This window comes from Callorhinus ursinus, unplaced genomic scaffold, assembly GCF_003265705.2.
Source record: "Callorhinus ursinus isolate GAN/ISIS: 27379988/994484 unplaced genomic scaffold, GSC_fseal_2.0 scaffold60, whole genome shotgun sequence".
NCBI classification, from domain to species: Eukaryota; Metazoa; Chordata; class Mammalia; order Carnivora; family Otariidae; genus Callorhinus; species Callorhinus ursinus.
Genome location: NW_027397122.1, coordinates 8932492 through 8946999, shown reverse-complemented (window position 1 = coordinate 8946999; position 14508 = coordinate 8932492). Strand labels below are relative to the sequence as shown.

The window sequence follows — 14508 nt, the reverse complement described above, 5'->3', positions numbered from 1 at the left end:
GATACACAGTGAGAGAAGCAGAGCAGAAGTTGCTAGGGCCGGGGAGGGAAGGGGCTGGAGGGATTACAGAGTACCCCAAGGAAGCCTTTGGAGTGATGGACAGGTTCACTATGTTGATTGTGGTGCTGGTTTCCTGGGTGCATTCATATGTCAAAACTTACACCTGCCATATAACCCAGCCATTCCACTATCTGAATACCTACCCAAGAGAAGTACACAGGCCCAACTATAGTTGTCAGAAGCAGGTCACTGATGATTCTTTACCAAGAATATAGTTTCTGCAGAAAACTCCATTAGGCTAATTTCTGTTTCTTGATGAGTTTTCTACGCATTAAAGATGAACTACCTCCATTTTTTCCACTTCCATTTAAAATGTACTGAAATTATATTCATTGGGATCAGTTTTTTCCTTGCAAATATAAGATTTCTTATATTGGGGGTGCCTGAGTGGCTCAGTCCGTTAAACGTCTGCCTTCAGCTCAGGTCATGATCTTAGGGTCCAGGGATCAAGTCCCACATCGGGCTCCCTGCTCAGTGGGGAGCCTGCTTCTCCCTCTGCCTCTGCGTCTTCTCTCTGCTCATGCTCTCTCTCTTGTTATCTCTCTCTCTCTCAAATAAATAAATAAATAAGTCTTAAAAAAAGATTTCTCATATTGATCAAATTCGCAATTAGAACTTGTGCCTACACACATCTTAGGTCTGTTATTTCCGAAAGCTCAGGAGTCAGGCTTTTACCACATGCACAGGTTTAGCCACCGTCACATCATCTTGTTACTGTTCCTAGCAATAAAAGTCATTATGAATTCTGTTTTTTAGAAAAATACTTATCATTTGCCTAAACCATCCCACAGAGAAACAGTGAGCATATCCCTCAGTTGCCTAGATGCCCCTTGGTGCTGGCTCATTGTACAGCCTGTCCAGTTTTCCCCTGTTCTTCTTGTCTCTGTGTGCAGCAGTATCTGCTCCGGGACCTGTAAGCCATTTTCAGGATTAGAGTATCCACAGGGATATGAAGGCAGATCAGAGAGTCTCACTTCACTTGTCAACAACTTCATTCATAATTTAAAAAAAAATGAAAATTAGAACATCTCTTAGTTTTGCAAAAATCAGTGAATTTGATATAAACCAGTATTGGCTTATATGTGGGGAAATGAGTACATTGAGGGAAAGCTAAAGCAGGGGGCTAGATAACCCCTCCCAGGAAGGAAATGTGGCACTATATCTCCTAAGTACCCCTACTGCACAACGTAATTTTGAGAAGGTGAGTCCCTGTGTGCTAGTACGAAAATAACTCTAATTTGCTAAATGAAACAGGAAGTCAGAGTAGTATGAACAGTGACTAAATAAGAAGAGTGTTATAAGTAAATCTATTCGTGGGCATGGAAAGTTTCAGAAGATACACAAGAAAACATCAATCGGATTCTGCATGCTCTACCCAATCCATGGCCTCCCATCAGTGTTCCCTGAGCATGAGCCCTGTCTCCCCAGGAAGGAGACCCAAGGGTCAGCTACAGATGACAGGCCCAATGAGGAGAGAAGGGAAAAACTAAGGACAAGGATTTGAGCATGTGAAAGGACAGAGTGCCAGGAGAATCCGTTCTGGATCCTGGGAAGCTCTGAGGAGGAGGGATGATCTGCAAGTGGAAAGAAACCACTGGTACTATAGCTCCTCCAAATGTGTCCCAAATCCTCCACACCCACCCCTACTCCGTAGCCTGAGCACATCTTGCCACACCATTCCCATCTGCAAGCTCAGGGTTCAGGACTGCCCAGGAAGGGTGAGGGCAGGTCCTGAGTTGCTGCCATGGCTGTTTCTGCTCTTTGGACCATGTGGCCTATGGCTTGGTGTTTGTCTCACTCTGTGACTGACATTCAGTTTTGTTCAGTGTTTAGAGGGTACCTGGTGTCTGACACCAGGGTACAAAGCTTATATACCCAGTAGGGAGATTAAGAAACTGACTTTAGAAGAGACAGACCAAAGTCAACCAAAGGAATCATGGACATGCCAACTCTAATCTTAGTAATGTTGGCTCTCAGTGAAGGCAGATAAAATTTGTTTTTTTTTTAATTCTATCAAATGTTAATACACTACAGAGCCCTGGGCCACCCAGATCAATTTGCAAGTCCTCTTAGGTACCCTAGGCATTCCAGGGCTCATAAGTGCACAGACGATATACACCCGAGTGCCCCTGCGTAAGTATAAGGTTACCCAGCATCTCATCTCCAGTTGGCTCTAGAGCCCACATCTATAAGCATGTATGGTGTGTCACGCTCTGCTCTGAAAGCTTCACATCTGTCCTAATTTCATTGTCACACAACCCTCTGGCCATATTCCCAAGGCCACATAGCTGATGAAGGGTAAACCTGGGGGTTTGTTTGAACCCAGACAGACTGATGAATCCTGAAAATACTCATGGCTGCTTCATCAGTCCCTGTTGCAGCCCCAGCAGGAAAAGACAGGGTCCTTGGTCTTCCTCACCCAAAGTTCCTCCCTCATGCTCCTGTACCCTATGCCATCTGTCTTTGCAACCAGAACATAGGACCATCTTGCCCTTGAAACCTATGCACACAGTGAACAGGTGAACAGGTATGAGACTGTTGCTTGTTGCAGCAACTGCCCAGCCAGGAGCCCGGGGGTTTCTTTCTGGAGCCTGCCATCTTTAATCCTCAAGTGGCTAATCCAGCATTTAGGCTTGATCTAGGCCCTGACCAGAGTGGGCAGTTCACCTGAGGCCATCAAAATCTCTTTCTTAGGAATTCACAGATGGACATAAGCAATTCTGATTGAGGGCAGACTCCTGCCTGGGGTTCGCCATGTGGACTGAGTATCAGATGGCCACGCTACAAAACTTCAGACTGGGGTCATTCTTCCAATGGACTCAGACCCACACCCCTCCTTCTGAGTCAGCTCACCTCCCAGAAGTGCTCTAGGGCCCACCTGCACTGATTTAATAAGCAGAGACTCTGAGTGTGAGATCCAGACCAACCTGGCCTGTCACCCCAGACCGCCTTGTTCCAACTTCAAAAATCAAGATTTAGGAAACTACAATTGCCACTGACATACAAGCAATTCCACCTTGTTGGAGGGTGACAGAGGGAGGACAGATTTGCTGGGGGATGGTTTGGATTGAGTCGGGGAGGGCAGGTAGGAAGAAGTCCAGAAAGCATCTCTTCATAGATATAGATATATATTTTTATATCTATATTTATATTTATTTATTTCATCTTTGTTTTCTTGGGAGTAAACGGCTCACTGGGTCTGTTGGGAGTGGGGTCGGATCAGGAGGCGGCGGTCAGTTCTGGGAGATCTGTGGTCTCCATTTCGTAATACCCCTTTGCATTAGAAAAGGTCTTCCCCTTCAAGATCTCTGTGAGTTGCTGTAGTCGCTTGGCAAAAGAAAGTACTTGGGGAGCTTTAGTGATAGGTGGGGGAGCAGGTGGGGTGGGGGTGGGGGTGGGGCCAGGGGTTTGGGTCGAGGTCGAGGTTGAGGTCGAGATGCAGGGGGGCTGGGAGGAGGTCGAGGAGGGTGTTGGAAGTACCAAGGAGGGCGAGCAGAAGGGCGGGCAGAGGGTTGTCTAGCCGGGATTGCTTGAGAAGTCGGATGGGGAGGGGTAGGCAGTTGAGCCATGTACAAGGCATTAGAACTGATCTTGGAAGCAATCCAGTTCAGATAGGGCCAGGTAGCTGTGTAGACTCTGGGGCGCTTAGCTCGGGCACAGCCTACCCCCCAGCTTGTGACTCCCACGACCACATAGGTGTTTGCCACGTTGTCTCTGCACATGAGAGGCCCGCCGCTGTCCCCCTGCCCAGAAGGACACAGAAGTCACTCTCTGTCTGAGCCACTTTTCCCCTGCCCAGAAGGGCCATAGGCTCTGGAAGGACAGTTTCTTCAGTCACATGGCTTCTTGCTGCCATGAACACAAGTGGTGGTGGTAAACTTTGAGTTGGTATCAACAGCTTCAGGTGGATGGATTGTCACGGGTCTCCTTGCAGTGAGGAGGGAAGATAAATGACCCATGTGTCCATGTATGAGGCTTTATGCATGCATGGGCATGTGTGTACTAGTGGATTTGAAGGTTTTATATTCTGGTGAGGAGAGGTAAGCATTCTCTTCCAGGGTGGTGTTCGGGCGGTATGATCTCTGTGTCATGGTGGGATAAAGCTCTCTGTGTGGTGACTGGTTCTTTGTAAGGGACCCAGGTATTGCCTCCCATCCTCACTGCTACAAGATGGGACCAGAGAAAGGGTCAATGAAGCAGGACCCTGGAGGGAGTGGAGTTCAAGGATTCACAAAAGAGGTGTTGGCAGGGAAAGGGGCGCCCGAAGGGAAGTTACCTGGCAGGTGTCGATCTTGCCTTCAGGGTACCCTGCACACACATTGGTTGAACGAATGCGCCCATTGTACCACTGGGTGGAGTTACATAAGTCAAGGTCGATGAGGTTCACACGGGCCTCCTGCAGTGTAGGTGCGATCCTGTAGGCTACAGCCAGGCAGCTCGGTGGTCAGCGATCACAGAAGACACGTTTTGGGAAAGCCCTGCTTCCTCCCTCCACAGAACCCCCATCATCCTGAAATGCTCTACTTCAACCTAAAATCCATGAAAGCCAATGCCCCTGGCCTCTCCTCAGACACTTGTGAAGGATGTGGGGTGGTGGAGGCATATGCAGGTGAAGAGGAGGGGCAGTGCATGGAGGATGAGCCGATGCGGCTGCAGGAATGTGTGTTTATGCCAGATGATTATTCACAGCTACAGCCAAGATGTGTCACATCATTTACACCACACAGTGACCCCCTGTGTTAAGCGCTGTGACTCACCTTGCCTCCAATCAAGAGCTTGGAGCACCACTTGCCCAAACATCCTGGTAGGGATGTGGTGTGGCTTGGATTCGGACCAAGGTTTTCCTCTCTACACTCAAATCCAGGACACACATTTCATTTCCCCACAGTACGGCTCTAAGTCACCCTCATTGCTTTTTATCCCCCGTTAAACCCCTCAGCTCAGTTCTGGACAGGATCTGCTGGATCTGGGCAGATGAGTGTCTCCCCGCATGCCTCCCATCTGTTTTGAAGTTACAGAGAAGGAGGAGCTGCAGGATGGCCTCCACACACATGGATCTGTCAGGGGCATGGGTGGTTGGAATAACTGGAAGACAGGTCAGAACATCCTGTACAGCCCCACAGGCTCCATCATGACCTTTGGGTTAAGAAAGGCCCAGCCCAGGCTATGATTCCATCAGCCAACCTCACACCTGGCTATAGGGGTAGCTATCCCCTCTTCATCAAGTGGCCTCCCCCCACCACAGCCGCACCCACAGCCCAGCCACAGCCCGGTGGGTGGGTCTGAAATCGCCTGCACCCGGGTGGAGAGGTGGCGGATCACACTTGGAACATGGCAGTGTAGGCCAAGTGGGAAGCCAGAACCAAGTGGAGCAAAGTGGATGGAGCTAGGCACACAGCATTCAGACTGTGTGTTTATGTGGCTTGGACTCCATCTCCAGTCCCTTCAGGTCAACTTTGCATACCACCCAAGCAGGGTTAGTTTTGAACTTGCACTGCCCCCAAGGCAGGGGTGACATGGAAATGACCACCAAAACAAGCCTGGTCGCTTATGATGACCTTTTAGATCTATGGAAGAGCCAGATGACCTGGAAGAGAACAGGGTATTCTCAATCCCAACACCTTGGCTTTAAATGCTAAAAAGTCCATGAGAACTTGAAGTTCAATAGAAAAGGAGGACTACCCCAGAAGCATATGGGCTCAAGGAGGAGGTAGAAAAAGGAAGGTCTGCAAGAATGTCACAGAAATTTGGAGGCTGGGGATTTCTTTAAGACTTGGCCTTAACAGTAGGGGATGGATTCACCAGAAGATGGTAGAAATCCCACTAATTTGAGGAGGATTCTAGAACAAAAGAGGCCCTGTGTGATGTCCAGGGTGTAGCTGGGAGCCTATAATCCTTTTGAGAGATAGGACAGCAAAGGTGGTGGTAGGGGTGGGACTGTAGATGGGACCCTGAGATCAGCCTCCCCAGGGACTCCAAGAACCCTGGGACACTGCACACATGGTTGGGTGGGTGGGCAGAGCAGGGTAGGCTGGGGGTGTAGGACAAGAAGAATGCTCTAGAGGCCACAGCAGAGCTATGGACATCAATAGCCAGACAGAGGTTGATACCCCAGATCAGGGAGGGAAGGGCCAGCAGAGGCCAGTGAAAACAGGGGTGCCCGGGAGGAGAAGCAACCCAATCAGAGAAGGGGGGCAGCCTTGAGAGAGGGAAGAAGAGTTACAGGAAGCATACTGAAACTACCAGGGTTTTGTCACCAGAAAAGGCTGAGTTTTGAACCCCAAATGACGGAAGTGCCTTGAATTAGGAACCCTCAGTTTTCCATTATCAAGGGACAGAAGAGCTTTCAGTCTCTCTTCTCATCCCCAGTGTGACTGGGTAAAAAGTCCATGTGGTCACCTGTGGAAAGCTGAAAGGCCTAACCTACTCGTCAAACCCTTGCTGCCCACTGCTGGCCTGCCAAGAACCCTGTCCCCTCTCTCCAGAGAAAACGAAGTCACTGGGATGGGGAGGGTGGATTCTCGCATTGTGACCACCGAGGGTGGGGAGCAGAGGTTAACTGACATCTAGAGGGCTGGGCTCTGGGGTCTCAGAGCTCAGAGACCACGAGACATGGCCCTTCCACTCACAGATGGGGAAATGGATGTCCAGAGACGAGAAGAGTTGGCCCGCAACCACAAAACCCCATCTCGAGCTCTTCTCCAAGTGCCGTTTCAGGGGACAATCCCCCATTTCCAGAAGGTAGCAACTGGGGTTCCAGGCCCCAGATAGAGCCACAGCCCATACACCATTCGAAAAATGCCCAGGTTCTCCTGGGGCTGCATGCACCCTTCCACCCGGCGACCACACGAGCCATCAGTGGTGAGGTTGTGGACAGGGGACACAGCTGCCAGTTTCTCCCGCTCTAAAAGGGGACATTCTGGTGGACATCACCACTAGGCACCACATATGGCCCCTGCACTTCAGAGACCACTGAGGGAATGACCTGCAGTGCCCCTACCCCTGTGAGAGCCCCTCTCGTACTCACCTTTCTCTTTCAAGAATCCCCAGCCAGCCACCCAGCAGGCCTGAGGAACTCTAGGTGGGCCTGCCCTAAATTGGGGCAGGCAGCCCGTTCCGATGAATTGCCCACAGGGAACGGGAGGGGTGATCTTCATGAGAGCGATGTCATTGTGCTCTAAACTGGGGATGTATTTCTCATGAATGATGATTTCTCGACATATCTCTCCTGTTGAGGCAGCTTCGCTGGCTTATCATTCCCATACACAATTTCCCTTGCTCCAAAAATCAGTCTCCAGTCATATACTTTTCTGTGGGCACAGAGGCAAGCCGGGTCATCCTCAGAAAGGATGGGCTCGACAGAAACCTCTGGTGACCATGATCCTCAGAGCCCTCCCTCAGCAAGGGCCTGGGCCCACCCACTCACGGTCTGGTTGCCACAAGACCCAGAGCCCCGGGGAGACTGCGCACAGAGAGCCCTGGAGAATGTCCCTTTCTGGGAAGAGCCTTTCTGAAGACCTCCCTCCACGTGCTCCCACACGTACTTTTTGGAGAGGAAGCAGTGGGCAGCAGTAAGCAGCCAATGGGATTTCAGCAAGGTGCCTCCGCACGCATGGTACCTTCGGTTATTATGGGATGTGAAGACCAGGAGGCTGACCATCCAGGGCCAGGTCCCGGTTGTTGCATCCTGCCCTCCGACGATACGGCCACTTCCCGGTGGGTTCTGCCTGAACCGTAACTCAGAGGGGGCACTGGGAAGAGACCAGGGCCAGAGTTCAAACCAAGAAGATGCACAGCCTGTCCTCGCAGCTGCACGATGGGGGAAGCAGGGCTAAGGGGCTGGGCAAAGTGGGGCAGCCGGGAGTGTGGAGGGTCCGAGGGGGAGCTGCTGAGGAGAGGTGCTGTCGGGGCGGTAGGGAAGCCGGAAGCTGCAGGCTCCAGGAACTGGTTTTGAGGAGTATGAGTTCCGGGGTCTTGTGGGTGTAGCCCCAAGGCGAGGAAAGAAGGCGCCATAGGAAGCAGGATGGATGATAAGGGCCCTAGAAATATGGGAAATCCTGAGGCGGGGGGGGAGGGTAGAGGTGGAGAGAGAGGTGTAATGGCTTGAGGTCTTTAGAGCCAATTCTGGGCGGGAGACTCAGGAAACAGCCACAGGGGTGTTGGGGCTGCAGTGTGGGGTTGGATGGTGGCAGGAGGGAGAGTAGCCAAGGCAGGTCCAGTGATCCCAAGTGTGGGGAGCAGCGGGGGTCCAGGGGTGGAAGTTCTGGGAACTGGGGAGAGTCCCAAACAGTTTGGGGGTACCTTGGGGGCTGTCAGGGTCTAAGGTGGAGGGGGACCCTAGAAGAATGCCATGACAATACCCTGGGGTCTTTAGGGTCAGCCACAGGTGGGGCACCTCAGTATCTGTGGGAAGAAAGGGGTTTCTAAAAATTGGGACTTGATGTGCAAGAGGCAGTGAGGTCAGTCTCTAGGTGAGGGAAGGACCCCAGCGTCTGTGCTATGGGAGGCATAGGAGCCCGGGGTCAGCCCTGGGGTCTCTCGGCTGATGAAGCTGGGAGCAAGGATGGTCTGAGTTGGGGATGTGGGTCAGACCCGTGAGACCCAGGGGACTACTAAGGCCCAAGCTTGGCCTCCTTCCTAGCCCTGGACAGAGGGAGTCTGGGTGGGGCTTGCTATTCAGAAGACACTCTTTCCACCCCCTGGAGGTGTCCCTGACACTTACTCACACGTGGCGTTATCTTTGGCAACCACAGACACTGCCAAGGCCAGCAGAACGGCAGTTGGCAGCATCTCTACCATACTCCTGCCCCAGCCTGGCCTGGAAGCCCAGTGACCTCACAAAGCTCTGTGGTCTCCTGACCAATCAGCATGGCTACATCCCCACTCCCCCACCCCAATAGTCAGGCCAGGCAGGAGCCCTTTAGCTTAACCGGTTCAGGCTGAAACAAGATCCCAGCTTTCTGTACAGGCTCCTCTGCACCCCTCGGGTGATGGGGGCTCATATGCAGCCTCTTCCCTCTGTCCCAAGGCCAGGATCTTCATTCCCAGTTACCCTTCCAGGTTCCGTATCATCTGAGGATCCAGTTTTGTGCACTGTCAGGGTCTGCCCCTCATGCAAGCTGCAACCACAGTTCCTGTTCCAAATCATGGGTTGAGGGGCAGCTCTGTCCCTCTGTGTCAAGATGATGCAGCATGTCAATGGTCACAGGGTGTCGAGCTCACCAGATTAATCGATCCTTAACCCTGTGTAGGGCAAATTGTCTTTCCCTCTTCCAAGTACATACTATCAGCACACTTTTCAAAGAGCCACTTTGAATTTCTATAATTTAGGACTACAAAGCCCACCTTTCTATCCACTGCTGAGTATCACAGGGTCTGGTGTTTCCTACCTGAGTGTCTCCAGGTCTCCTCTCTGGGACCTACATGCAGCAAGATGTGTCTCCTATACCTGAGGGTCAGGAATTCTCACCACAATCACCTGAATATCCTGAGGTTTCATTTTTTCTGATTGTCAGGAGACGGCATCTCACCGACGGGAGGATGACAAATGCTCACCTCACATATCTGCATGTTAAGAAGTTTCACCTTCCTGTAGGAGTGTGAGGAGGGCACACCTCCACCTGCATAAAGGGCAGTGTGCCCTCCTCTCCCTGAGTGTAAGTTCTCCACCAGACGATCTGAGCATCAAGAGGTTGTCCCTCACCTACCTGCATGTCAGGACACCTCATCGCTTCTTCCTGAGTGTTAAGAGTTTTCAGATTGTCAAATGAGCATTATTCTCCTACTAACTTCTCTAACTGAATGTCACACTTTCTCAGCTCACATAACTTTCAGGAGGTCACATGGCCTTCAACTGAATATCCAGCCATCATCTCCTAACCCTAACCCTCACCCTAACCCTAACCATCACCCTAACCCAGGGATGGTCAGCAGAGAATCTGGAAGGCCAGCCCTCCAGAGCCCCTGCTAGCCCAGCCAGAGACTCCCTGAGCCCAGAGCGAGCCCTCCCCTGCCTGACCAGCCACGCACTGACCCCTGACCTTCATGATGGCCTGTTCTCGACCGTGAAGGTGAGCTGGCCGACTAGGAGGGAGAGTCCAGCTGGTGGGACAGGCTGTAGGTACAGGACAGAGTGACACATCTGAGCTAGCAGGAGCCACAGTCTGGTCTCCCTCCTGGAGCCTGACCAGGAGCTGGAATCTGGGTGCCCTAGGGGCCAGCACACAACAGGGTCTGCACTGACCAGGGAGCCATGGCCCCCAGGGAGAGTCCACTCTGCCCTCTCCCCGCTCCTGCCTGGCCTCACCTCTCCTCACTGTGGGGCTGCAGGACCCGGAACCAGGCCCCATAGGGATGGCTCGGTTCCAGCTTGTAATGATTTCACAGCCCGTGGAGCCCCTGGGGCCAGAGGGAGGACTGGCTGTGGACCAGGACTGGGCTGGGGAGGATTCAGGGCCTTATGGAGAGTGAAGGATGGGGCAGGGGCCGAGTCCTGTGGCCACGGCTCATGTCTAAAAAGGGCTGAAATCCCTGAATGCCCATCCCTCATTACAGTAAGGACCCCCTTCACACTCGAGCATCCTGCTGCTGGGCCCCTCCTCCCCGGCCTCCTTCCCGCCCCTCTGACTCCAGCTGGGGCTGCCGCCAGGGACGGGCTGGACCTCTGTCCCTGCTCCTGTCAGGAAGACAAGACAGAAGGAGGAGAGGAGAAGGGGAAGGGGCAGACTGATCTTCTCCCTGTCCTGAGTCGGGTCCACTGATGCCTCCAGGTCCTCTGGCCCAGCCCTGCACTTAGCTGGGCCCTGAGAGGGAGTCTGCATTCCAGGGCAGTGGGGTGGGAGGGGTATTCAATGACCTGTGCGTCCCCAGATGTCCTACTCACCTGGCCTTGCACCCTAAGGCCTGCCGCCCAGGGTGGGTGTGATTGCGGGGCTCAGTGGACTTTGGGGCCACAGAGCAGTTGGCTGTGGTGAGGGAAGGTGGGGGACCGGTCAGGTGCAGAGCCATGGGTCTCATGTACATCCGCCGCAGGGCTGGTTCGCTGTACAGGTGCTGCGTGCAGGTCCCCTTTGCACACCTGGCCATGACACACCTGGCTGGCCCTCTCGGTGGGGAGGCCTGGGTGCCTGGTGCACCTGTCCCCCACCTAAACCTGGAGGAGCAGCAACGTTCAAGCGTTTCCATGTCCAACCCTCAGGGACAGTTGGGAACCTGGGTCAAGAGAGGCAGGCACTGGCCCAAGACAAATGAGGGGTGCAGAGCCCAAGGAGCAGGGCTGCTCTCCAGTCCTAGGCCAGCCCCAACCCTCCCATGAGGTTCGCTTTGGGGGTGAGAGCCCCTCAGATCCTCGGGGATAGCTACCCACCATGTCCCATGTGGGGACATGACCTTGGCATCCCCAGGCATGTAGAGGCATGCGCACCTGCAAACCCACCCCCGCACACCACTCTGACTGCCCCGCTGGGGGTCAGAAGGGGAGGACACCCTGGGAGCGAGGTGGAGGACAAGGCGGAAAGAAGAAAGAGGTTGGAGACAGCTGGGCCATGGGGCAGGGCATCAGGACTCCTGGCAAGGACCCGGATCCAGAGCATGGGGAAGGGAGACAGGCCAGGCTGATGGTCAGGGGTCCCCAAGGGGCCCAGGGGCTTGCCAGGGCACTGGGAAAAGACAGGGTCTGGGTTCCGGTGTCCACCACCACCCTGGGCACTTGGGAGTAGGAAGAGATACCCACCCCCAAGTCCAGAGGCCTATAGCACAAAAGGCCTCAGCTTACTCTGCTGTCACTTGGGCTGCAGAGATGCAGTGTCCCAAGGGTCCCACAGGCTTGTAGAAGAGCCTGTTGGCCTTGGATCTCCATCCCCGACCCCCTGTGCTCCCAGTCCTGGGAAAATGTTTTCTACCCCCTCGAGGTCCTTCTCAGCAGAGGACAGACTCGGGGCTTGGGGGGCTGAGGACCTGGGTACGCAGAACGTGGCAGAGCACAGGGCCACCAGTCTGGAGACCAAGGTCAGGGCCCTCCTTGTTGCGGCCTCAGGGTCCCCATGTGGAAGAGGATCCAGAATCACTGCTCCGGTCAGGGTGAGGAGGCCTTAGGCCGGGACGGAACCCCAGGACCAGAGAGGGAAACGGGGACAAGGGAGGCTTCTGAGGTTTCTCACATCGCCCATGGAACCCACAGATCCTGCTCCTGGGAGAGACACCGACACAGAGACAGAGAAGGAGACAGAGAATGAACACAGGACAGAGGGAACCAGTAGAAGTCACAGACTCCATCAGCTTGGAAATGACATCCCGGCATTTTGTGCCATTCTATTCCTGAGAGCGCCGTCACACAGGCCATCCACCCTGGAGGGGAGGGGATTCCATAGGGATGTGTGACCAGGACTCAGGGCTGCCAGGAGCCACTGTAGGGACTGCCCAGCACACGGGCACAGACGAGGCCCTGGGACCTGAGCCTAAACGTAATGGGAGCCCCTGGAAGTCTGTGTTGTGAGAGGACAAGGTCAGAATCAGTTCATTACTACCTTCCCACGGGGGCTGGGACACAGACAGGAGGGGGGTGGCTTTGCCTGGACCCCAGAGCAGAGCCAAGCCCCTCCGAGCTGTGTTCCATGCCAAGCCCAGCCCCTGGCTCATCCTTGCATTGCCAAGTATGCACCAGCCTCCTGTGATAGCAGGCACGGAACATGTGTAGAGGTGCTACCCCTGATGGCATCCCTAGAAGTAGAAGCCAGAACACCCCAATGTGCAGATGGGGAGCCTGGGGAGGCCCTGAGAGGCACAGGGTCTGTCCAGGGTCACAGCCCTGGGCATGCGCAGGAACCAGGTCTGAACCCAGCTCTGTGCCATCACAGCAGGGACACCAGCTGCACCCAGGCCTCCCGGGGGCTGTGGGTGGGCTGTGTGGGTGTCACTGTGTGGATGGGGCATGGGGGGAGGGTGAGCATTGAGCAGCGGGGGAGGGGGGCCCTCGGGGGGCTCTTGTGTGAGGAGGAAGTTGGGTAAGGGGACCCCAGGCAGTGGTGACCTCACTTCCCTGACAACAGAGCCCAACAGAATTTGGAACCCCGGTAACCAGGCACCCACATTCCACAGACAGTCCCCTGCCCAGCTCATTTCGTTGGAGATCCTCAAACCAAGATGTTCACATGTTGCCTGCCGAGGTCCAGAGGCTGCAGGCGGAAGAAAGCGCGCCCTGCAGATGCTGTCCCCCGCTGGGGATTTCACGTCAGGGCTCCCCACCGCCTCTGGCCATTTGGCCGGAAGGACAGAAAGGTGACACCAGGAGGCCCAGAGCCGGCCACCCAGCCCCACTCGCTCTGATGACCTGTGTAGCCCCAGGTGCCCTCCCTGTGTGTGTGTCTGTGTGTGTGTGCACGTGTGTGTGTGCATGTGTGCGCGTGTCTGTGAGTGTGTAAAGAGGGGTCATGCAGGGTGGGGCCACCCCGAGCAGGAGCAGGCTGATGAGGGGTCAGATACCCAGTGGGCAGGTCATGTTCAAGGTCAAGGCTGGCTGTGTGGGATGGGGTGTGCGGGCGCGGCCCCTTCTGCCTGAGGTTTATCCCGATAGCCCTGCAGGGATGGGTCACTGCATCCCGGGTGCAGGGCTGTGCACGCACAGGTGTGTGTCTGATCTGGGAGCAGCAGGGGGACTGGGCAGGAGGACAGTGCGGATGGCCGGGCAGGGCTGTGATGCCTCGGGGCCGGCTACCGGTCCCTGTCTTTGCAGAAGGCCCTGGAGGACATGGAGAGACAGCTGGCGGACATGCCCTCCTCCCTGACAGAGGGGTTGACCCCACAGGCATCCCGAGAAACAGGTGCTGGGGATTGCCGGGCAAGACCTCCGACACCACACGGACCACTGTCCCAGGTGGTTGTCCACCAGACAGTGGTCCAGGAGCTGGAGCCCATGGAGGCCGAGGCCGAGGGTGAGAAGGCTGGGGCCGGGTGTTTGTGGTGTGTGGGGACAGGTCGGTGCTGGCCCCACAGGGAGGAGCCCCCAGAGGCTGGTGTGGGGCCAGGAGCAACGACTGAGCACAGAGCACACAGCAGGTGGACTGCAGTCGGGGAGACGTCCCCGTGAGGGTTCCTTCCCGGCTGTGGCTTCTCTGGGAGGCCCTGGGCTGGGCTCTGTCTCTGCAAAGGCCCATGGAGAGTAAGCACAGGGTTGAGCTTTTCTCCTCTCACAGCTGCTCCACCCTCTGAGGAGCTAGAGCCCGATCTGGAGGGAGGACTGGTGCCTGCAGTGACTTCAGGAGGAGACCAGGAGCCGGCAGGTGACCCGGCACCTGCCCACGGAGAGCCTGGCGCTGTCCAGGAAGAACTGGCACCTGCTCCTGCCCCAGCCCCTGCCCCTGCCCCTGCTACAGTTCCTGCCACTCCCCCTTCCCCCACCCCAGCCCCTGCCCCTGCCTCGGACCCAGATCCTGACCCGGCTCCTGCCCCTTC

The 14508-nt window shown here is 54.9% G+C and overlaps 1 pseudogene; it reads right to left on the bottom strand.

Moving 5' to 3' along the window:
• Nucleotides 1-3279: 3279 nt before the first annotated feature.
• On the bottom strand, nucleotides 3280-8923 carry LOC112818411 (acrosin-like; annotated as a pseudogene).
• Nucleotides 8924-14508: the final 5585 nt, after the last annotated feature.